This window comes from Ursus americanus, chromosome 6, assembly GCF_024610735.1.
Source record: "Ursus americanus isolate L20-20 chromosome 6, mUrsAme1.1.p, whole genome shotgun sequence".
Taxonomy (NCBI): Eukaryota; Metazoa; Chordata; class Mammalia; order Carnivora; family Ursidae; genus Ursus; species Ursus americanus.
The window spans coordinates 83,558,441-83,582,454 of NC_142132.1; the positions used below are offsets into that span (position 1 = coordinate 83,558,441).

Genomic DNA, 24,014 nt, shown 5'->3' on the forward strand with positions numbered 1-24,014 from the left:
ATTGCGATGGGATTATGCCAAGGGTAGGATCAGACTCATCAAGATTTTAAATTTTTTCTTAAGATTTTATTTATTTATTTATTTGACTGAGAGACAGAGAGGGAGCACAAGCAGGGGGAGCGGCAGGCAGAGGGAGAAACAGGCTTCCTGATGAGCAGGGAGCCTGATGCGGGCTCCATCCCAGGACCCTGGGATCATGACCTGAGCCGAAGGTAGACACTTCAGCAACTGAGCCCCCCAGGTGCCCTAGTTTCACCAAGATTTTAAAAACATAGTATTTTCCTTTTTAGAAATACCCTTTTCTCTTCCAACAAAGAGGAACTTCTATAAAACCAGACATGCACGAGGCAGAGTTTCCAGGTACCGTGCCGAAGTGACACCGACTACAGCCCCTAAGAGAAGGGACACCCAGGATTGCCCCAGTGCTCTGTCTAGTGGCAATTTCCTGACTTCAGGGCAGGCACCTGAAATATAGCACAGTGGCCCCACTGTGATGGAGAAGACGCTGGCGTGGGGGGTGACTGAGGTGGCTGAATCCAGCAGGCCAGGAACCGTTGGGCACAGCCTTCTCTGGCCTGAGATCTGAGCTATGCTACTTTTCCCCATCTGAAACCTAGAATGCCTACCTTGCTGTTATTTGGTTTGGAAAATATGAATTTTAGGCAAGGAAAACTATGAAGGCTGTGACCAGGGTAGAGGAGTTTGGGAGCCCTATGCTATGGGAAGCCAGATCATTGCGGGCACCACACGGTGATTCTTAAGTGAATAGTTAAGTTACCAGAAGGCCAACTGCCAAAAAATATGGAATGTGGGCCTTAAGACCACATTTGGACTTTTTTTGGTGACTGTGAAGCTGGGGAGATCCCGGCCAGACTGAGGATATGGATCTCATTGTCCTCCAAGCCCTTTGACCTTTCCCTGAAGCCCCTCAATAAAATGGTTTGATCTTGCCCCCCTCCAAAAAGAGGACATTTGGAGCCAGTTGGCACCCTGAGAAGTTCTGTGCTATAAATTAAGGAGTACCGTCTTACCCTCTGTTTGTGTGATCTTGGTTTGTCCATAATTCCTGATTTCCGTAACCCCTGTAGGATTTGAGATATTAGTTCACGGCAGCCACGTCCAGTGCCCACATGCCCTGATTCCTCATCTCTCGGTTGGCATGACTTTCTTCACTTAGAAAAGATAGGATCCCAGAATTGTTTTTTTAAGATTTTATTTATTTATTTGACAGAGAGAGAGAGAGCACAAGCAGGTGGAGTGGCAGAGGGAGAAGGAGAAGCAGGCTTCCCGCTGAGCAGGCAGCCCAATGCGGGACTGCATCCCAGGACCTCAGGATCATGACCTGAGCCGAAGGTAGACGCTGAACGACTGAGCCACCCCGGCGTCCCATCCAGAAGTCTTTTCCCCTTAGCAGAGTTCATTGCTGAGGAAGAGTGGTGCAATGCTGGGTTCTAAGAAGGATCAGACCAGTATCCCTGAGCGATCCGGGGCAGAAGGGACCACCATTAGAGAAAGGGAGAGCGTGCCTGAGTACACACGCATGCGCGTGGGGGGAGGGGCAGAGAGCGAATCTCCAGCAGACTCCCCGCTGAGCGCGAGCCCAATGCCAGGCTGTCTCACAATCCTGAGGTCATGACCTGAGCCCAAACCAAGACTCGGAAGCTTACCTGACTGAGCCACCCAGGCGCTTCTATCATGTTAAGTCTTCCTGAGGACTGTCAGCTGATGCTCTGTGATGGGCCTTGGTCTAGAGAAGAGTAAGCGAGTTCGGGTGCCAGCACCCATCTCAGTAACCCCACTTTGACAACATCCGATACTACTTGTTCCGCGCCTTCTCCAAGAATTAAAACAACAGCTATCATTTACCCAATGTCTGCTCTGTGCCAGGGCTGGCTGTAGGAGCTGCGGGTCTTCCGTTTAAGGAGACCTAAGAAAGCTTGCTCTTCTTGCTGACTGTCCTATTTTGCTTTTCAAAGGCATTCCTTAAAATGCCACAGGGGGAAACGGCTTCAGATCCTCCTTTCAAATAACCAGCTGTTTATTCTGAAAACTCACAAAACTAAGCCGGACCCGATGGGTTCAGGAAGAGATTGGGGGTCTAACAACGACTTCCCAGTTGAGTTTCAGTGAAATCGAAATGTAGTAGGTACCTACTAGATGGTCTGTTTATCCTTCTCACTGCCACCCCTAGCCTTCATCCCTTTTCAGAAAAGTGCTCATTCATACCAACAGATCCTAACAGGTTGGCTAAGGGAGCAGACACATTAGGATAACACGGCCTTGCCGCAGGCCCAGGATCTCTCACAAGAGTTCACACCTGACCACCCTGAGCCAAGAATTCGGACCGATTACCGAGATACTCCTGCACAGACTGGCTGGGTTGGAGAAGGGAGGCAGGGGAAGCCTGGTCGCTGGGGCTGTCCATGTCCTTCTGTATGAAAGGGCAGGTCTGCAGGGCAAGGTGAAGAAAAGAGAGATGTTCAGAGAGGAACAGGGCTATGAGGGAGGGATCCTGGCAGTGTTTGGTTGCCCACCTCCAGTTTGCTTCTGCGATGAGACACCCCAAGCCCCCACTGGCATAAGCCCACTTCAGCAACCAGAACACGAAAGAGCTAAGACCAGACTCACGTATTTCAAAGAAAATACTTTTCTGTTTGATGAAAGCTGAAGAGAAAACAAAAATTAGAAGGACTTGTTTCAAAGCCAGTGCTACTATATTCCAGGAGTCATTAGTATTTTGGAATGAGGTGCCTTCTCCTCCTTCTACGCTCAACCCTTGGAACTTTGGAAGAAAGGTGAAAGCCGGTACAAGGTATAATGATCAAGATAGGGCAGCCTAAAAGTGAAAGCAGAGACACTGCAGAGGGACTCACTGGTGTAAACCCTGGGTCTACAACTTCATAGGAATGCAACCTTGGGTGAGTTACTACACTTTTCCAAGGAAAGGGTGGCCGGGAGTATTGAAGATGTTCAGTGCATGTAAGCCACAAGAACAGTGCCTGCCTGGGACACAGCGAATGCTGAATACATGGGAGCTACCATTGCCCAGGGGATGCTGTGTTCTCACGGTGCCAGAGCAGAGTACGAGGGGCCGTTTACACCACCTCCCCGCCCCGCACGAGATGCTCCACACGCTAGAACCGGTCAGGGTTGGATGGGAACGCCAAGGGAGAGCTCTTTGAATCACAATGTTAGCAATAACTCGAAAACAACTTCTCATAGGTCCTTCATCCTGCACTTACTTTCCAAGAGGCTGTTTGTCACAAGCATTACAGAGCATTCACTTTAATTTATATATATATATATATATATATAATTCATATAACTATATAACTATGATCCATATAACCATACATAATATAATTATAATATTTAACTATATATACAGAAATTATAATGGGCATAACCTGTATTTTATGATATTTGGTTTTCTGTGCAACTTTTATAAAAGAACTCAAATTTTTTATTTCAAATATCCATACTTTGGCTATGCTAAAAAGCCAGATAGTAAGATTAGAAATCCATTGATTGTGCTGGAGAGCTGATGTCTGCGGAGGGTCTGGGAGGAAAGGGGTGGCACAAATGACTTCTTTCACACTGGGGGACATGTGCATTCCAGGAATGTGGTTCAGCCTGGCAGTCGCTCCCATTAGGGATACCCCGAAATGAAAATCCTCTTAAGTACTCACATAAGGACCAAATTCAAAGGACTGTTTTAAAGACTTGCAGAACATGTACTCTGTTGTCTTTCTTCCAAACAAGAGCACAGCATTGGAAACATAAGCTACAGTCTTCTTAAGAAGGTGAAGTCCTTGAAGGGATTCAGAGAGTGGAAACCAGTGACAGAGAACAGCGACCAGGCAGAGGGACTCTAACCCTGAGTGGAGATGGAGGCTGAGATGGCTGGGAGCAGAGACCTGCTCCACTGAGCCTGCACAGGAAGCACCAGGCTCTTCAGGGCGTGACGGAAAGAAGCCGCACAGAGCAAAAGGGAGCAACCGCATGGAAACGATCAATGTGGTTTTGAATGAACCAGGGGAAGGCATTGACCTTGAGGAGTTCCGGGGCCAGTGTTAAAGCCCAGTGTTGTGAGGTTCTCAATGCCTTGGGGAGGGAAAAACTCAGTGCCAACACAAACTCACCTCCATCAGCCACCTAAGACCGGCACGGCTGTGCCATCAGCCCTCCCTGTCTGCTGTCAGTGTTTGCATGACCTTGTCCCGGCTCCACCAGGCGATGTTTACTTCCCACTGTCCAAACAGTGGTGGTGCTTGTCCTCACTGTGATTTCCGCAGGGTCCCGGGTGGAGTGGGCCAGAGCAGGAAAGTGGGAGGAGTTAAGAAAACGTTCAGGGCGCCTGCGGGGCTCAGTCAGTTGAGCATCTGCCTTCGGCTCGGGTCATGATCCCAGGGTCCTGGGATGGAGTCCTTCATCCGTTCCCTGCTCAGCAGAGAGTCTGCTTCTCCCTCTGCTCCTCCCCCTGCTTGTGCTCACTCTGTCTCTCTCCATCAAATAAATAAACAAAATCTTTAAATAAAATTAAAAGATCTTTCTTCATGTGACATTTCTCTTTAAACTCAGAGTTATTAATGATTCTGAATTATTTCATGTTTTCCTCTGTTGTCTGATAGAAGACAGTTTAATACTCAAGAAATACTGTGGGGTGAAACATGGTCTTTCACTTGGGTTACTTTTCATTCCTATTATTTTTTAAAAGAAAGAGGAGTGTCTTGAGAAAAGGCCAGAAAACCTAATGTCACGCCAAAAGTCGCTCATGTAAGTTGCAGATATAAATCCAATAAACAAGTCGCCAGCATCCCCTTTGCAGGACGGTATTGGTGGGCACAAGTATCCAGCTTGTCCGCGCTTACAAATTCATCTAGCCATTAAAAATACAAACCGTGTTATTACATCTTCATCCCAACACCTTCAGGTTGAAGTAGAACTGTTCAGTCAGCTGTTTCCTCCTTCATTAAAAAGACAAGTCAACCGGAACACGGTCACGGTACAGTGGCAATACATTTGCTAGTGTCACGGAAATGCAAATAGTGCGATTTAATCCACACAACCTCTTAACACCCTGTTAATCTAACAAGGAGCCCTGAAGCCTTTGGTATTTTTAAAAAACATTTTATTTACTTATTTGAGAGAGAGTGCGAGGGTGCACACGAGCCTGGGGGCGGGGCAGAGGGAGAGGGAGAGGCAGACTCCCCGCTGAGCAGGGAGCCCATCCATGCAGGACTAGATCCCAGGACCCCAGGTTCATGACCTGAGCTGAAGGCAGACACCTCACCGACTGAGCCACCCACGTGCCCTGAAGCCTTTGTTATTATTATTATTATTATTATTATTATTTAATTCTTAGCCGTTTAACAGAGCGCTTGAGCTGGTGGGATTTCTTGTGTTGGTACTAAAACAGGTAAGGTTAACGGGACTAGTAAGCAGAGCTACGACTTTTTACTCAGGCCTTGTTCGTCCGCCTTTAGGTTTCCCTTACTGTTCCTTAGGTGAGGCCGATTTGAGGCTCTCCCTCCGTCCCTCCTTTGGCTGCCGCTCGGGTAGACCCTTTCCCTGCTGCATGCTTGATGTCTCAGGGATGGTCTTTGCTGCCCATCAGGCTGGCACACTTGGGTCTGGTTACAGTGCCAACGCATACGATAATCCTTTAGACATTTTGATTCTCCGATGAACGTTTTGGAAGAAGGTCTATCCTTTGCTAATGAAAGATCACTTTTCTTTTTTCTTTTTTTTTTTTTTTAAGATTTTATTTATTTATTTGACACAGAGAGAGAGACAGCCAGAGAGAGAGGGAACACAAGCAGGGGGTGTGGGAGAGGAAGAAGCAGGCTCCCAGCAGAACAAGGAGCCTGATGTGAGGCTCGATCCCAGAACGCTGGGATCACACCCTGAGCCGGAGGCAGACGCTTAACGACTGAGCCACCCAGGTGCCCCGAAAGATCACTTTTCATCTTACTGCCTTTTCAAGAAATGCCATACGCAAGGCATCTAAGAAATATTTAGGATACTGGAGATACAAGATTCACATTTTACTTAGGCAAGTCTATTAAGATCATAAAATGTGTTTTTCTGAAACAAGTCTTGAAAAGGAATGTCAAGACAATGTCTGCCTAGAAGGGGAATCCATGTCACATGTATACTGGTGAAGTTATAGAACAATGATAAGCTAATCATCATCGTGATGGCATAGACATTAAGGTGTGAGTGAGTAAATTCAATTTCTACAACACATGAAATTAAAAATTATATTTCCCTATAGTAAACACATAATAAATACAGTATCTTACAACAAACTTATAACCCTAAACTCAGGATTAAGGATTAAATTCCATAGGAGAGAGAAAAATTGTTGTACTTAAAAATAGATTTTAGAGGAGATTTCACCCTTCAGAGAAAAAAATTATCCAGAAACAACTTCGTCATGCTAAAAATCACACTATATTCAGCCCTTCCTTAACCCCACTTGGCTAGTGTTCTTTTCTCTTTGTGTCATTATGTTGACCGATAAAGTAAATATTTTTCCTCCTTTTTCTCTGCCCAAGAGTAATGACAAGGTCAGTGTTGAGTCCTCAAAAGGGCTTGCATCATTGATTTTATCCTCTCAAGGAAGTATACTAGTTTTTTAAAAAAATTAAATTTAGGGGCCCTGGGTGGCTCAATTGGTTGTGTCCAACTCTCAGTTTCGGCTCAGGTCATGATCTCAGGGTCCTGGAATCGAGCCCAGAGTCCCGCTCTGTGCTCAGCCAGGAGTCTGCTTAAGGTTCTATCCTTTCCTCTCCCTCTGCCCCCGGCCCGGCTCGCATGCATGCACTATAAATAAGTAAAATCTTAAAAAAAAAATAATGAAATGACTCTATACCAGGACTTCCCTCACCTTTAATCTCTTGTATCCTAGACTTTCAAGCCAACCCCCTGTCCCATATCCAATACCTGGCTTCACTGTGCATGAGGATTTATGATCTTACCATCGCCAAGCCTTAAAGAAAGTTCTCAGCCTTCATATATTTAACGATCTTTTAAGTGGCAGCTCGGCTCAGATGTTGCCTTCCGGCACTACTTGGGTCACTGATCATTTTACCTCAGAAAATTTCATAAACTAGAGATTTGCTGGCTAGAGATCCGCAGTCTCAGACCTGAGCCATGATTTTATTAGTCAGGATCAGAACAAAGAATATCCAGAGTTCCAGAAATAAAATATCCCAATTAAAGAATTTAGGAACGCATTACACAAGTGTCCGCCTATACACAGATGCTCTTCACGGTCCCTCCCTTGGTGAAAACTCAGGAGAAAGAGAGCGCAGCCCCTCTCATCCCGTCCCCCTTTGTTAGCCAGAGTTGCCTTCCTGGCCAGGAAAAGCAAGTGATTCCCCGCCCACGGCATTGCTGCTGATTTGTGGTGGGACAACTTCTCGGTATTTCAGTAGCAACCCCCTGGGGTTGTTGGGAGAGTGAAATAAGTGCAGACCTGTAAAGGGAAAAGCACAATGCCTGCCCTGTAACAGTCCGAGGGGCAGCTACTGTAGTAAGAGTAATACTTGCTTACCGAGTAAGCCAGTTCCAAGCTCAGTGTAGCCCTGGTGTGGTGGGTCTGCAGGACTGCAGAACAGGGATTAAAAAAAAAACAACAAAAAACTCTAAGAATTCACTTTATTCCTTAGAAATTGGGGGAATATTTGTGGGACTTGAATTTTAAAGGTGTTTGACTGAGAGGATTATAATTTTGTAAAAAAGATTTTATTTATTCATTTGACAGAGAGAGAGAGCACAAGCAGGGCGAGCAGCAGGGAAGGGAGAAGCAGGCTCCCCCCCCCCCCCGCCGCCGCCCCCAGCAGGACCCTGAGATCATGACCTGAGCTGAAGGCAAACCCTTAACAGACTGAGCCTCCTGGGGCCTCCAGACCGAGAGCATGACAAATTTTGAATCCAGATAAAAGTATTACCATCAGCATGATCAGCACGGTGTGAATTCAGTATGCTAACTGAATAGATGGTTACATTTCGATGGTTTTCTAGGTTGCCTGTTGCAAGCTTGGACCTCATGGTGCCCATGTTAAATTATATAAACAGATAAGAAACCCACTGGCAGATAGTACAGTGGCTCTCAGACAATTAGCTGTCTACAGATATTTTTGATTGTCACACTGAGAGTGCTCCAGGAGAGAGGTCAGAGGTGCTATTAAACATCCTACCATGAGCAGGACAGCACCCCCCCACACACAGCAAAGAACTCACTGGCCCCAAACGACTATAGTGCCAAGGTTGAGAAACCTGATGTAGAGGAAGGAATGCCAAGACGGCATGTTGAGAATACCGGCTTTGAGCCACATGAATATTCTCATTCATGCCCTTGCTATGTTCCCAAAAGGACAAGAAAATTTTTTTTATCCCTTGCAGAGGAGCTTTTGAATTAAGGACATGAGACAACCTGGGTTTTGGATGGTAGTGTCCTGGTTCCCCGGCCACCCCAGCATGCTCGTGAATCCATCACGCGCGATGGCAGGGATTCAAGTTATGTGGAAGTTCAGTAATGGGGACTTTCAATCGCCAAACCTGTCACTATGCGATGCCTAATTTGCCTAATTTGCTGGCCACCATCATTCACCCTGAACCCCTCATCTGGCACCCTGGCCTGAGATGACCAGCCAGCTACCTAGTGGTATGCCAGTGACCTTGGACTTCATTCTTCTTGGAAAAGGCAGGAATTTTTCCTTCACCTGTACAGACACATTCTGCATCTGGCTTTGCCCTTTCTGTCTGCCCTGCCTTCCCCAGCATCATTACGTGTGGACTCTCTTTTGCAACAGGAAGTGATTGAGAATCAAGGAATGGGACAAGCCATTTTGGACTATAAAACACAGTGGAACACATTAGAAAGAAAAATCAGAAGATTTTTTTAAGATTTTAAATCTGATTAAAAATTGTTTTATTGTGGCTAAAACTTGGTCACTTAAGGAAAAGAAATATTATTAAATTGCAAGAGATCAGTTGCATTACTTAACAGGCATTCGCTTAGTACTTGAAACATTAAGGAATGAAGGAAGTTTTGACTTTCTTTTGATTAATTTGGAAAAACAATCTGTTTTGAGCAATGTGCTTTTACAATTAATTAGAAATGAATTGTGCAAACGTGAATCCAATTAACTTTATTAAGTATTGAAGCAACGCTGCAGACAAGGAGCTTGTGAGACAAAACACTTCACTTACCTCTATCCTGGTCATAGACTAAAAGCTCTTCCCAGAAGTCTGACTGGACCGACATTGGTCACTTCCCCCACCTTGAACCAATGATAATTGTCTGGGAGTGTCATGTGTTAATTGGTTCTAATTTTGGTTTCTGGTTCTAATATTAGAAGGCCAATGGAATCAGCCTATTTGGCTTAGACAATTCAGGACCTACCCCTGTGTGTAGGAATGAGATTATCATCTCTGGAATCACGTGAATCATAAGGGGTATAAATAAATGGTGGATGAAAATTGGAGATCTGATGCAGAGGAGGAAGGGCGGGACAGATGCTGAGGGAAGAGTGTCCACAAGGAGCAAATTCTCTTTCCCTTGTGGAGAGACTCAGGGCCACATACTTGCCGACATTGTAACTCTAACTCCCTCCTTGTTGTCTGTTTTCTTGGTTGAGCAAAAAACCAAACATAGCCAAGTGGCAAATGCAACTTCTGTTTCAGCAAAAATCTTACTATGCCCTAGGCGGGGGGGAGGGTGTAGAGAGAGGGAGAAGACATCAGTAAAACCTTTAGACCCATAGAACCAAGAGTCTGGGGGGAAAGGAAACAGGTGGTTCATGACCTACGACTGTGGGAAGAATCCTCTTCTCTCCCTCACCCAGCTCTCCTCTTGGGTTCCTGCATCCATGCATTCTTCTATGGGAAGAGTAATACTGTATGTGTCACTAATTCAAGGTATCTGGAAGGCAGCAGCCAATCCCCCATCCTGTCACCCTTGGTAGCATAGATAAAGCTGACCCACAAAGGAGGGAAGACCAAAGAGAAGATTCCAGAAATTGAGCAGGAGCTCTGACCAAAATGCTCCTGAAACTTAATGTCTTTCTGACTTCCTGTTCTTGAGAAAATAGAGTTCAATGTTTCTGATTCAGTTTTAAATGGAGATTTTCAAAATTGATATAGAGATATACTGTAATACAGTGAGGTCCTGAAGAGAATGGTGAGACCTTGACGTCCACTCTGGGATCTTCCTTAACCACTAGTCCTAATAGCAAAGGTGCATGAGGACTACCAGTACCCTACATGGGCAGAAGGATCATGGTCTCAGACCCTCGGGAATAAAGCATTCAGGTACCCTGCTGAGCACAGACCCCTGACCAGTAGAGCTACAGATGTGATAGTGATGAGATGAGCACTGGCTGTATCCTTTGACTATGCTTTACTTCAGTCTCTATTTCCTTATTTTTTTTTTTTGGTCTTCTATTTATTTAAAAATTTTTCCTTCTCTTTATGCTTACCTCTTGCATTGTTAGCAGGAGTTTGGGCAATGGTTAAATTCACCATGGACTTCAGAATATTAATAAAATATTGGGATGGAATCAGAAATGGAATGGACATTATTGGGAGCTTGTAAATTCAGAAAACATCGAAGTCTTTATTTCTAGATGCAAGAGGTAGGCATGACTTGGGCTGCCTTTCACTGGTAAGGGGATGAGAGTGCTTACAGTTGTATGTGGAAACTTGCAGGATCTCAGGAACATTTTTGGAAAGGCTCAGAAGAAGGATTTAGAGTGTATATATGTGTTTGTGCTGGGAAGTTAAGTACTGGAATATGGTGCTGTTGGAATATAGGTGTGTTTTTTCTTCTCAGCTCCCATCCTTTGGAGAGCTGTCTTTACCCACTCCATATGGTACTTCATATGTTAACTCAGTTCCTTTGAGATCCGATGGCAAGATGGGATTAAAAGAGATTTATTTGGGGGAAATGCCTATGAGAGAAAATGCGGAGGGAGCTGGGAGAGGGTGGGAGAGCTGTCAGACCTGGATACTCCCAGGCTTGCCACATACCCCCACTGAGCCTACAGATTGGCTGAGAGCAGCCTGGAGGAAGCGTGTGCTCTGAGCTAGCCTGGCCACGGATTCACAAATCAGGGCCCTGCAGTCAGGGATCTGAGAGGCTCATTCCCCTTGCCTGCACAATCAGTCAGAGAGGAGAACGTGCCAGCCTACACACTCCTACCATAAGGGAAGCGAGACTAAGTGGGTCAATGACATATACCCTTTCAGGAATTTCCATTTCCAAGGAGAAAACCCACAACAGACTTAAGGTCAGAAGCAAAGTCACAATGGCAGGACCCATAGATAATTTCCTGTTGCTGAGGACTTTGGTGCTGCCATAATTTCCATTTCAAGATTTTTATGGTTCAGCACATTCTTTGACTATATGGACTGTTCAGTATAATCTTAATTTATCACTTTGATTTGAAAACTTTTAGAGTTATTTTCTATTGTTTATAAACTTTAAAGAACCTTAACTGAGAAGGGGAGAGGGGGATAGTTTTTGAAAATAAATAAATGCTTTTAGAGAAATACAAAAGTAGGTATTTAGTATTATTTAAAATCTTAAAAATTACATACATGATATCACATTACATGTGTTCTGGAAAGCTATTCTGTTGGCATATGTTTCAGATTTCATCCATCTCTGTAGTTCATTATGAAATAGTCCATTGAATGAATATACTGTTCATGAGAATGGTATACTCATTCTCTTCTTCATGAACAGTAAGAAGGATTATAATTTTTGCAGTTACAAAGCTGAGAGTGCATGTACATGTCTTGTGCTCCTGTGCAAACATTTCTATAGAATTCATACCTAGGACTGTAATTGCTGTGTCCTTGGGTACCCATTTTTTAAACTATAGTGGTATTGCCAGTTTCTCTTCACAATGTTTGAAGAATTTACTTTAGGGATACAAATTTCTCATTGTCCCACATCATTGAAGTACTTAGTATCTTTAGATTTGTAATGTGGCATATTTATAAAATGAAATATTATTTAACGGTAAAATGAAATGAAGTACTCATACATTCTAGAACACAGGTGAACCTTGAAAATACTATGCTAAGGGAAAGAAGTGAGTCCCAGAAGACTACATATTGTATGATTCCATTTATATAGAATATCCAGAATAGGCAATGCTATAGAGACACACAGTGAGGGGCTGAGGGGCTGGAGGGAAATGGGGGATGCATGCCAATGGGTATGGAGTTGCTTTTGGGGGTGATGGAAATGGTCCAAAATTGATTGTGGTGATGTTTTCACAATTTTGTGAATATACTAACAACCTTGAACTGGACACTTTAAATGGGTGATGATATGTAAATTACATCTCAATAAGGTTGTTACTGGAAAGAAGAAAGAAAGAAAGAAAGAAAGAAAGAAAGAAAGAAAGAAAGAAAGAAAGAAAGAAAGAAAGAGAGAGAAAGAAAGAGAGAGAGAAAGAAAGAAAGAAAGAAAGAAAGAAAGAAAGAAAGAAAGAAAGAAAGAAAGAAAGAAAGAAATGTTTGAAAACTACTGGTCTAAATAGAATAGGAAATACTAGCAATAGTAATAATGTAACTGATGGAGAAAATGAATAAAGAAGACACCAATAAAAGATTTTTATTGCTTACTGGAGATGGGGTAAATTAAAGATGACAGGGATTGCAGATAGGCTGGCAGAAATGTGGATTTATGAGTTGAGATGACACCAATGTGAGAGAGGGTGCAGATGTTGTTGGCAGCACCGTGTGTCTCTAACAGCTGTGATTTCGGGGACTGTCAAAGCCTAGTGATGCTGAGTGGCAGAGAGCTTTGGGCGTCCTATACAATATAATAATTTGATGGCTGCCATCTTTCTTTCCGATGTGCTGCAGTTAAAGTGTTTTGTGAATATTAAAGGTAAACCAAAACCATGAGTTATTTTTGGATATTCAAAGGACAGAAAGTAATTTTAATTGTGTCAAATGTAGTACATCAAGGACTAGGATTGACTTCAAACTATGTTGGGCATTTCTTATTCTTTTTTTTAAGTTTTTATTTAAATTCCAGGTAGTTAACATACAGTGCAATATGAGTTTCAGGTGTTCGATGTAGTGATTCAACACTTCCATTCATCACCCTGTGTTCATCACGACATGTGCCCTCCTTCATCCCCAACACCTATTTCACCCATCCACCCTCCAACTCCCTCTGGTAACCATCCGTTTGTTCTCTACAGTCAAGAGTCTGTTTCTTGGTTTCCCTCTCTCTCTCTCTTTTCCCCCTTTGCCTGTTTGTTTTTTTTCTTAAATTCCACATATGAATGAAATCATATGGTACTTGTCTTTCTCTGGCTGTCTTATCTGGCTTAGCATAATACAGTCCAGCTCCATCCATGTTTTTGCAAATGGCAAGAGTTCATTCTTTTTATGGTTGAGTAATATTCCATTATATATATATATATATATATATATATATATATATCACTTTTTATCTGTTCATCAATCAATGGACACTTTGGCACTATAGATAATTCTGCTATAAACATCAGGGTGCATGTATCCCTTTGAATTAGTATTTTTGTATTCTTTGGGTAAATACCTAGTAATGAAACTGCTGGATCATAGGCTGGTTCTATTTTTAACTTTTTGAGGACCCTCCATACTGTTTTCCAGAATGGCTACACCAGTTTGCATTCCCACCAACAGTGCACGAGGTTCCCCTTTCTGCACCTCCTCACCAGCACCTGTTGTTTCTTGTGTCGTTTGGTTTTAGCCATTCTGGTAGGTGTGAGGTGATATCTCGTTGTGGTTTTGACTTGCATTTCCCTGATGCTCAGTGATGTTGAGGAACTTTTCATGTATCTGTTGGCCATCTGCATGTCTTCTTTGGAAAAATGTCTATTCATGTCTTCTGCCCATTTTTAAATTGGATTATTCATTTTTGAGGTGTTGAATTTTATAAGTTCTTTATATATTTTGGATAGTAAACCTTTATTGGATATGTCATTTGCAAATATCTTCTGCCATTCAGTGGATTGTCTTTTAGTTTTGTTGATTGTTTCCTCTGCTGTGCAGAAGCTTTTTTTTTTTATGTAGTCCCAATAGTTCATTATTAATTTCATTTCCCTTGCTTCAAGAGACATAACTAGAAAGAAGTCGCTATGGCCAATGTCAAAGAAATTACTACCTGTGTTCTTTTCTAGGATTTTTATGGTTTCAGGTCTCACCTTTAGGTCTTTAATCCATTTTTAATTTATTTTTGTGTGTGCTGCAACAGAGTGTCCAGTTTCATTCTTTTGCATGTTGCTGTCCAGTTTTCCCAACACTATTTGTTGAAGAGACTGTCCTTTTTCCCATTGGATGCTCTTTCCTGCTTTATTGAAGATTGACTATATAGTTGGGGTTCATTTCTGGGTTTTTAATTCTTTTCAATCTATGTGTCTATTTTTGTGCCAGTACTATACTATCTTGATCACTACAGCTTTGTAATATAACTTGAAGTCTGGAATTGTGATGCCTCCAGCTTTGTTTCTCTTTTTTCTTTTCCTTTCCTTTCCTTTTCTCTTTTTTTAAAGAGAGAGAGAGATTGTGAGTGGTGGGCAGAAGGAGAGGGAGAGAGAGAATCGTAAGCAGGTTCCATGCCCAGTGTGGAGCTGGATGTGGGGCTCGATCTCATGACCCCAGATCATGACCTGAGCCAAAATCAAGAGTCAGGTGTTTAACCGACTGAGCTACCCAGGTGTTCCAAGCTTTGTTTTTCTTTTTCAAGGTTGCTTTGCCTATTCAGGGTATTTGTGGTTCCATACAAATTTTAGGATGATTTGTTCTAGCTCTGTGAAAAATGATGTTGGTATTTTGATAGGAATGGCATTAAATACGTAGACCGCTTTGGGTAGTATAGACATATTAACAATATTTGTTCTTCTAATCCATAAAAATGGAATGTTTTTCCATTTCCTTGCGTCATCTTCAATTTCTTTCATCAATGTTGTATAGTTTTCAGAACACAGGTCTTTCACTTCTTTGGTTAGGTTTACTGCTAGGTATCTTATGGTTTTTGTGCAATGGTAAATAGGACTGATTCCTTAATTTCTTATTCTCCTGCTTCCTTTTAGTGTATAGAAATGCAACAGATTTCTGTACATTGATTTTGTATCCTGTGACTTTACTGAATTTGTTTATCAGTTCTAGCAGTTTTTTAAAAAAAAGATTTTATTGATTTATTTGACAGAGAAGGAGCGAGAGAGAAAGAGAGAGAGAGAGAGAGCATAAGCAGGGGGAATGACAGAGGGAGAGGAAGAAGCAGGCTCCCCACTGAGCATAGAGCCCAATGTGGGGTTTGATCCCAGGACCCCAGGATCATGACCTGAGCTGAAGGCCAAAGCTTCACCAACTGAGCCACCCAGGCGCCCCAGTTCTAGCTGTTTTTTAATGGAGTTTTTCAGGTTTTACATAGAGTATCATGCCATCTGCAAATAGTGAAAGTTATACTTCTTCCTTACCAATTTGGATGCCTTTTATTCCTTTTTGTTGTCTGATTGGTGTGTCTAGGACTTCCAGTACCATGTTGAATAAAAGTGGTGAGAGTGGGCATCCCTGCCTTGTTCCTGACTGTAGAAGAAAAGCTCTCAGTTTTTTCCCATTTAGGATGATGTTAGCTATGGGTTTTTCATACATGGCCTTTATTATGTTGAGGTATGTTCCCTTTAAACCTATTTTGTTGAAGGTTATTTATCATAAATGGATATTGTACTTGGTCAAATGCTTTTTCTGCATCTATTGAGATGATCATACGGTTCTTTCCCATTCTCTTATTGATGTGATATATCACACTGATTGATTTGGGAATATTGAACCACCCTTGCAAACCAAGAATAAATCCCACTTGATCGTGGTGAATGATTTTTTTTTAATGTATTGTCAGTTTGCTAGTATTTTATTGAAAATTTTTGCATCTGTGTTCATCAGATGTATTGACCTATAGTTCTGTTTTTTAGTGGTGTCTTTATCAGGTTTTGGTATCAGGGTAATGTTGGCCTCATAGAATGAATTTGGAAGTTTTCTTTTCTCTTCTGTATTTTGGAATAGTTTGAGAAGAATAAGTATTAACTCTTCTTTAAGTGTGAAGTGATCTGGTCGTGGACTTTCATTTGTTGGAAGTTTTTTGATTACTGATTCAATTTCTTTTGCTGGTTATTGGTCTATTCAAGCTTTCTATTTCTTTCTGTTTCAGCTTTGGTAGTTTGTATGTTTCTAGGAATTTACCCATTTCTCTGCGTTGTCCAATTTGTTGACTATAGTTTTTCATAATAGTCTCTTATAACTGTTTGTATCTCTGTGGTGTTCGTGGATATTTCTCCTCTCATTTGTGATTTTATCTAGCACTTCCTATTCTTCCTGGATGGCACACCTGCCTGTCAGCCCTGCTTTCTCATTCTTGGTGGAGAAATAATGAATTATTATGCTCCTTATGCTGTACAGTACCTGCTCTAAGAGATGCCAAGTATAACATAAATCTGACAGCTGATGGGAGAAGGAACATTCTCAACTGTGGTTTGGGTGATAGTGCTATCTTGGTTCATATCCACAAATGAATGGATTTTCATTATGTGTGGGACTGTAGGTCTAGATTTTCCAGAGATCTTGATTTAGTAGAACTATTGTCAAGAAAAATAAGTGGTGAAGTATATCTAAAAGTAATCCAGATTAGGATTTCATATATATGTATAATTTGATACTTTCTAAGGGAATATCATATATATATATAGATATATATATCTATATATATCTATATATATATAATCTAAGACCACATATACCAATTTAGAGGTTTGAAAATTTTCTCATGAAGAATTATCATGAAGAAAATTCTGTCTGTGAAGAACTCTGTCTTATTCACTTAGGTGCATACTATTTCAGGGGTTTTCAAGAAATAGTCAATTTGGGGCACCTGAGTGGCTCAGTCAGTTAAGCATCTGCCTTTGGCTCAGGTCATGATCTTTAAGGTCCTGGGATGGAGCCCCACATGGAACCCTCCCCCCCACCCCCAGCAGAGAGTCTGCTTCTCCCTCTGCCTCTGCCCCTCCCCCCACTCATGCTCTCTCTCAAATAAATAAATAAAATCTTTGAAGAAAAAAAAACAGTCAATTTGTAAGTTAGCTATATGTTGATCATCATTATAGTTTTCTGCAGGCATTGCATTTGGAACATATTATCTATATGCTTATATTATCTATATAATTCTGGCATTTTGACTTACTCATCTTTCAAAAGGTTCATTTGTGAAATAAAAACTTAAAGAAACTGTAGTCTTAAAATGTATATATTTTATGCTCTGAGGATGATTTATTATTAAGCAGGCTCTGCCAAAAGGCCATTTGATAAAGTGGATTTTCCGGATGCTTGGAATCTTTATTATTAACACTATTACCTTAATGTCTTCTAAGGAGATGTTTGCATTTTAGCAAGGCTGAGAGTTTTTTTTTAACCTGGAAATCATCCTAATTGAGTAAATGAAGTGGACAGTATCTGATGAAAGGGCTAATGTCAGCAGAAGACCCTGAAAGGCTAGGATGAGGATGGCCACGTCAGTGGCTATTAGGAGTGCAGGCGGTGTGGCCATTAGTGAGCTGAGCTGCTGCTGGTGGTGAGAGGGCTCCAGGGAAGTGGTGCATGTACCCCTTCTAATGGCAGCAGCATGTGCTGGGCTCCAGCTGATGGTTGACTGGTGGGACTGTTGTTAGACCTTCAGGTTTTTCAATAGGCCAGCAACTCGGATATAAATATGAACTCTTATTGCTAAATGTTGACATCTAATTACATTTTTAAAATGATCTGTAGGTCAACAGTTTGCAAGCCAAACAGGTTAGTTCTGTGGGCCATATGAGGCCCACACACCACCAATTTGAAACCTTCACAATACAACATCTCCCAAAGGAAGCTGAAGAATACTGAGGACAGATGTTGGCCTCTTCTCAGTGAAAGAAGGGCTCATGACATCAGGAGTTCTCCCTTCTGCTTTTTGTGGACTACCCATGATTAAACTTTGCACAGTGTCTCCATGGGCTAGGCCAGCTCCTTCCCTGAAGAGGGAGTTCAAAGTTAATGTTCAATCTCTCACCATTTTCGGAACAAGCAGAGGCCCCATCCTTTCCCAGAAATCACAAGGAAAGCTTCTGAGTTGAATAAAATCACGGGAAATGCTGCAGCTACTTCGGCCAGGGATCTAAGAGCACGAAAGTTACGGGTATTGCCCTTCCTCCACTTCCCTTCCACACACTGATGAGTACTTAGGTTCTTCAATAACAAGTCACTGAGAGCTTAGAGTTATAAAAGTCAAGCCAAAAAGACTTAAATATGGTGGTGGCCAGAGGGGAGGGGGGTGAGGGGACGGGCAAAATCAGTAAAGGGAATGAAGAGGTAAAACTTCCAGTTAAAAAATAAATAAGTCGGGGCGCCTGGGTGGCACAGCGGTTAAGCGTCTGCCTTCGGCTCAGGGCGTGATCCCGGCGTTATGGGATCGAGCCCCACATCAGGCTCCTCCGCTATGAGCCTGCTTCTTCCTCTCCCACTCCCCCTGCCTGTGTTCCCTCTATCGCTGGCTGTCTCTATCTCTGTCGAATAAATAAATAAAATCTTAAAAAAAAAATAAAAAATAAAAAAAAAAAATAAGTCACAGAGGTGGAAAGTACAGCACAGGGAATAATGTTGCAATAACGTTGCACGGTGACAGATGGGGACTACGCCTACCATGGTGAGCATGTCATAATGTATAGAATTGTTGAATCAATGGGACACCTGGGTGGCTTAGCCAGTTAAGCATGGGACTCTTGATTTCGGCTCAAGTCATGATCTCAGGGTCCTGGGATCGAGCCCCACGTCAGGCTCTGCGCTTGGCACAGAGTCTGCTTGTCCCTCTCCCTCTGCCCCTCCCCCTGCTTGCATGCATGCATGCTCTCTCTTAAATAAATAAATATTTTTAAAAAATTGTCAAATCAATATGTTGTACTGAAAACTCACATAACATTGTACGTTAATTATACTTTAATAAAAAGGAAAAAAGCAGGCCCAGGAGTTGCTAGTTGGAGTAACATACCCACTACTAAGCCCATAAAGGTTCTGCTGTGTTAAGGAGGCTGAGCTCTGGCACCAACTGCCTGGTTCGAATTCTGACCCCACCACAGCCTTAGTACGTGTCTGAGCTTTCCCTGTCTGTAAAATGGGGATAATAAAATACCTATTTGTGCAGTTGTTGTGAGGATTAAATAAGTTAATACCCAGCACACCATACACTTGTTTGCTATTATAGGAAAAATGATATTTTGGAAATTTGAGGAAAACTGGACCTCAGAGAAGCTATTTGACTTGCCCAAAGTCACATTACTTAAAAAAAAAGTAGGTGCGAAATTTGAACTCCAGTGTAAATCCAGATACAGTATTCTGGTGTATTTACCAGAATACTTCCAAATGTTCTCATAGTGATGTTGGGTTTGTCTGACTGCTTAAGATATGTGATTTGTACATAACCAGGTTTTGCTGAGGATCCTGGCTGCACTGGAATTCGGTATATTATAGGAATTGATTGCAACAAACAGCCTTATGAATAATAGTTTGAGCTCTTCCAAGAGGAAAACAGTTTCAAAGCAATAATAAGGGGAGATTCACAAGGCAGAGCTGGTCTAGGTCTTACAACCCAAAGTGCAGGGGAGAAAAAGCTTCTCCAGAAACAGTGGACTCCAGATAAAAAGCTTTGTCCAAATGTGGAGAAGGCTAAAACTTATCGCTTGGTACTTGTTTGGGGAGGTACTAGAACAATTTGGGGTTGAGAAGCAAACGAGGCTGTAAAGTCTAGAAGTCAAAAGAGGTCTCTTGAACTCGATGGCCTTGGGAACTTAATGTACACTAAAAGCATTTTTATTAGTTCCACGCCTATCGGCAAAGGCCTTCTACCTAGCAAGTGCTCCAATCACAGTCATAAAACCTCAGCGCAAAAGCAGCTTCATGACCCCTCACAGATAAGGAAAGCAAGGCCGGGACAGATGAATGACTTGCACAGGGTCACAGAGCCAGTCAAAGCAGAATGAAAAGCAGACGCCAGGAACACGATGGAGTCATTGGGACCATGACCCCGGAATCAGATCGCACGGAGCCCAAGCTGACATCACCTCTTGTGTCCTCTACGACTTTGGGGGATTACGAACTATTCCTGAGCTTCCATGTCCTCATTTCAAAAACAGGAGAAAGAGCCGCACGTGCCTCGCGTGGTTGTCTGGCTGACGTGCTCCGTAAACAGCACAGCCATGGAGCCATCGCGCGGGGAGCGCCCAGACGCGCCTGCTGCGGACTTTACGGGCTGCCCACGCAGGGCGCGCTCCCCCGCACCGCGCGTATCAGTCATTTAATGAGTAAATGATTAGAACGGACCGTTTTATTGGGCTCATAGAGGAAGGCACTTCCAGACCTTTTGATCCCCACCCCCACATCCGCTCACAGCGGTAAAGCCACAGGCAGCCAGCACCTGCTGGTGTCACCAGGCCCGGGACGAGGCTTCTCCCGGAACAGGTTCACTCCGGGGCACCAAGCCCGTGAATTCCGGGAGCCAGATAGGGTCTCGGCGGCGGGGTGGTCAGCCTGGATGGAAACCCGAGCGCGTCTGGGCGAACGTGCTGCCACGCCTTCTGGAGGCTGAGTGGGGAGAACCCAGCCAAGAGGAGCAGCATTCAGCCTCCCCTGTGTCCCATGGGCAGGCCCCTTGGCTCTCTTCCCTGAGGGCCCCAGGTCATGGGCTCCCCCTGCTTCCTACCCACACGATTGCTTCCTCCCTGCTCTGCTGGGGGATCTAGTGACACTGAGACGGGACTCCAACGATGACCCTGGAGGAATCTGGCTGAGGAAGAAGGGGGACAAGGCAGGGCTTGCAGAGGGCGAAGTGAGGACACTGGACTTTCCAGCTTTCACCTGGGGCTACTGGAACCGGAGGAAGATTTTTCTGGCACTTTTGAGTGATTGAAACACGGTTTCTGCAGTCTCCCATCTTCTGAGACCTGTGCTCTAGAAGAGAAGAGGCCGGGCCATGGAGGTGTCCATCCCTGGTTGCCGAGGGACTACGGAGCCGGGGCTTATTCGATGGGGGAACTGAGCTGGCCCTTACGGTGATTTCGCTGGTGGAGACGTTGATGAGGAATGATGACAATAAAGTCAATGAAATGTATACAAATCACTACTAGAACTTTAATTTTTTTTGAAGATTTTGTTTACTTATTTTTAGAGAGAGAGAGAGAGAGAGAGAAAGCAGGGGGAGGGGCAGAGGGAGAAGGAGAGAGAGAAACTCAGGCAGATTCCCCACTGAGCAAGACCCGGACTCAGGGCTCAATCTCAACCCGGAGATCATGACCTGAGCTGAAACCAAGAGTCTGATGCTTAACCAGCTGAGCCCCCCAGTTGCCCCAGTACTAGAACTTTCAAATGTATCCGCCATGCCTCTTACCTGTGGATGAAGTTCTTCAGCACCTGCTAAACTTGTTCTCCTATATAACTCAATTTTGCATGTGTGATTTTGCATGTGTGAGGTAAAATGTACAGAACATAAAAATTGCCAAGTTAACCTTTGTTTTTTTTTTTTTTTTAAAGGAGGCTCTGAGCCCAACGCATGGCTTGAACTCACGACACTGAGATCAGGATCCAAGCTGAGCTCAAGAGTCAGATGCTTAACCAACAAAGCCACCCAGGTGCCCCTGCCATTGTAACCATTTTAAGTGTATAATTCAGTGCATTAATGCATTCATAATGCTGTTGCAGCCTTCATCACTTGTCATTTCCAGAACATTTTCACCACCGCAAACTGAAACTTTGTATCCATTAAACACTGAGTCTCCATTCCTTGGTCTCCCCCAGCTCCTGGAACCTCTGTTCTACTTTCTGCCTTTATGTATTTGCCTATGCTCGGTACGTCAGATAGGAGGAGTCATACAATATTTGTTCTTTTGTGTCTAGCTTATTTCACTCAGCATGTCTTCAAGGTTTGTGTATGTTACATCATATGTCAGAATTCCCTACCTTTTCCAGGCTGAAAAATATTCTATTATATGTATATATCACATTTCATTTATCTGCTGATGACCCAAAGTGATTTTAAGCAACTAGATATTTCATTTCCAAGATCTCTAAAAATTCTGTAATATATAATAACTTAGATGTATGTGATCTCTCCAGTGTTTGAAGACATTAATTAAACTTTTAAATGAAGTTCTGACCTATTTGCTCTGTTATCTGTGTTCTCTCCCAAGCAAATAAGTCCCTTTATTTTCTCGGTTCCACAGTGTTAGCTAGCCCCAGTATTTGGTCATTTTAGATCATGGGCTTATCTTCCTGGTTGAGCTTCTATAGAATGTCTGTGGCCTCTGTTTGTACATCCATTTCAGATGGGGAGTGAAAGTCTTGGGGAGCACCACAGACAAATGCTGCCCAATTTCTAATTAGAATAAGGGAGAGGCAGGGTACGCTTCCCACCCTCACAACTCCAGCCTAGAGGCCAATTCCCCTCCCCTCCTAGTGCCCCCACCCCAGAAGAGGACAGAGGAGGACCCAGGTGACTGGGCTACCCTTGCTTCAGTCTCCCAACCAATCAGCTTGGCTGTTTTGCCTGGTCCTCCCCCTGGGATGGTTTCCCCCACCTCCATCTTCACATCTGCAAAATGGGTAAGAAAATAGGAAGAATGCTTCTAATAGATTAACTTTACATTTTTACCCTCTTTCCTTCAGTATTTCCGTTAGAATCTTGTCTGGCCATATCAAGGGCAAATAATTAATTCTCTGAAAGAAACTGTATTGTTACCTGTGGGGTATATAAGTAATAGCATATAAAAAAGGACTGTAGTTTTTAAACTATGGGGTTTTTTAAAGATGTATTTATTAGAGAGAGAACGCTCAGTGGGGAGGGGCAGAGGGAGAGGGGATCTCAAGCAGACTCCATGCCGAGCGCAGAGCCCATTAGGGGCGGGATCCCACAGCCCTGAGATCACGACCAGAGCTGGAACCAAGAGCCAGACACTCAACTGACTGCACCACGCAGACGCCCTTAGATTACATTTGTTTTAAGATTTATTTATTTATTGGAGAGGGAGAGAGGGAGAGCAAGTGGGGGGGGGCAGAGGGAGAGGGAGAGAGAATCTCAAGCAGACTCCATGAGGAGTGTTTATTTATTTTTAGAGAGAGAGAAAGAGAGAGAGAGAAAGCTGGGGGAGGGGCAGGGCTGGATCTCAGGACCCTAAGATCATGACCTGAGCCGAAATCAAGAGCCGGATGCTCAACCAACTGAGCCCCCCAGGCGCCCCCGAAGATCGTGAACTTTTAACTATCTACATGCCCTTTCCTGTTCTCGAAGCTTCACTACGAACTCTAGGAAACAGCCCTAAGTTCAGACTTTCAGAACTCGGGAAGTCTCTGGAAAAGATTTCTTGAAGTGGGAATTTGGTAAGACAGCTGAGTGAAGGGGCTGTAAGAAATGCTCATTCTGATCATGCTTGATTTCCACTGGGGAATTTTTCTTTTCAGGCAAGCGTGGGCACTTTGGAGGGAAATAGAAAGTAGACTTTGCACAAAAAGAGCAAAGAATAACAATGTCGCTTACTGGTAACCCACCTGGCATGAAACCAAAATTTCAGTCCTTTTTCTACTACCAAGTAACTTTTAGTGACCTCTGCACCTCTCCTTGCACCCTCATCTGTAGCGTGAGGACAAATACAGCTGCTTTCCTCAAGCCTGATAAGGCCTCTGCAAGAGTAAAAGGAAGTAACAGATGGGATTTGGTGGTGCTGACGCTTTGCTATTTCTAAGTACTTTTCCTTTAATTTCAGTGGTTTGTCCAAGCTTTGTCAGCAGATCCAACTGCATAAAAAAGACAAGGGCCAAACTAGAACCATATTTTGGATTCTCAGAATTACAGAAGGAAGCTTCATGACAGCTTTCCACCAAATGACAACAAGCTTTCACCTCCGTGAAGGCAGGAACAGGGTCTG

At 43.3% G+C, this 24,014-nt stretch overlaps 1 long non-coding RNA gene across 1 annotated transcript in view; it reads left to right on the plus strand.

Annotated features, from left to right (window-relative positions):
- The window catches only part of LOC148110021 (uncharacterized), a 33,128-nt gene extending 10,879 nt beyond the window's left edge, over window positions 1–22,249 (plus strand). Inside the window, exon 2 of the long non-coding RNA XR_015724673.1 lies at window positions 21,628–22,249. This is a non-coding gene — a long non-coding RNA (uncharacterized LOC148110021). The remainder of the gene's footprint in view (window positions 1–21,627) is intronic.
- The last annotated feature ends 1,765 nt before the right edge of the window (window positions 22,250–24,014 follow it).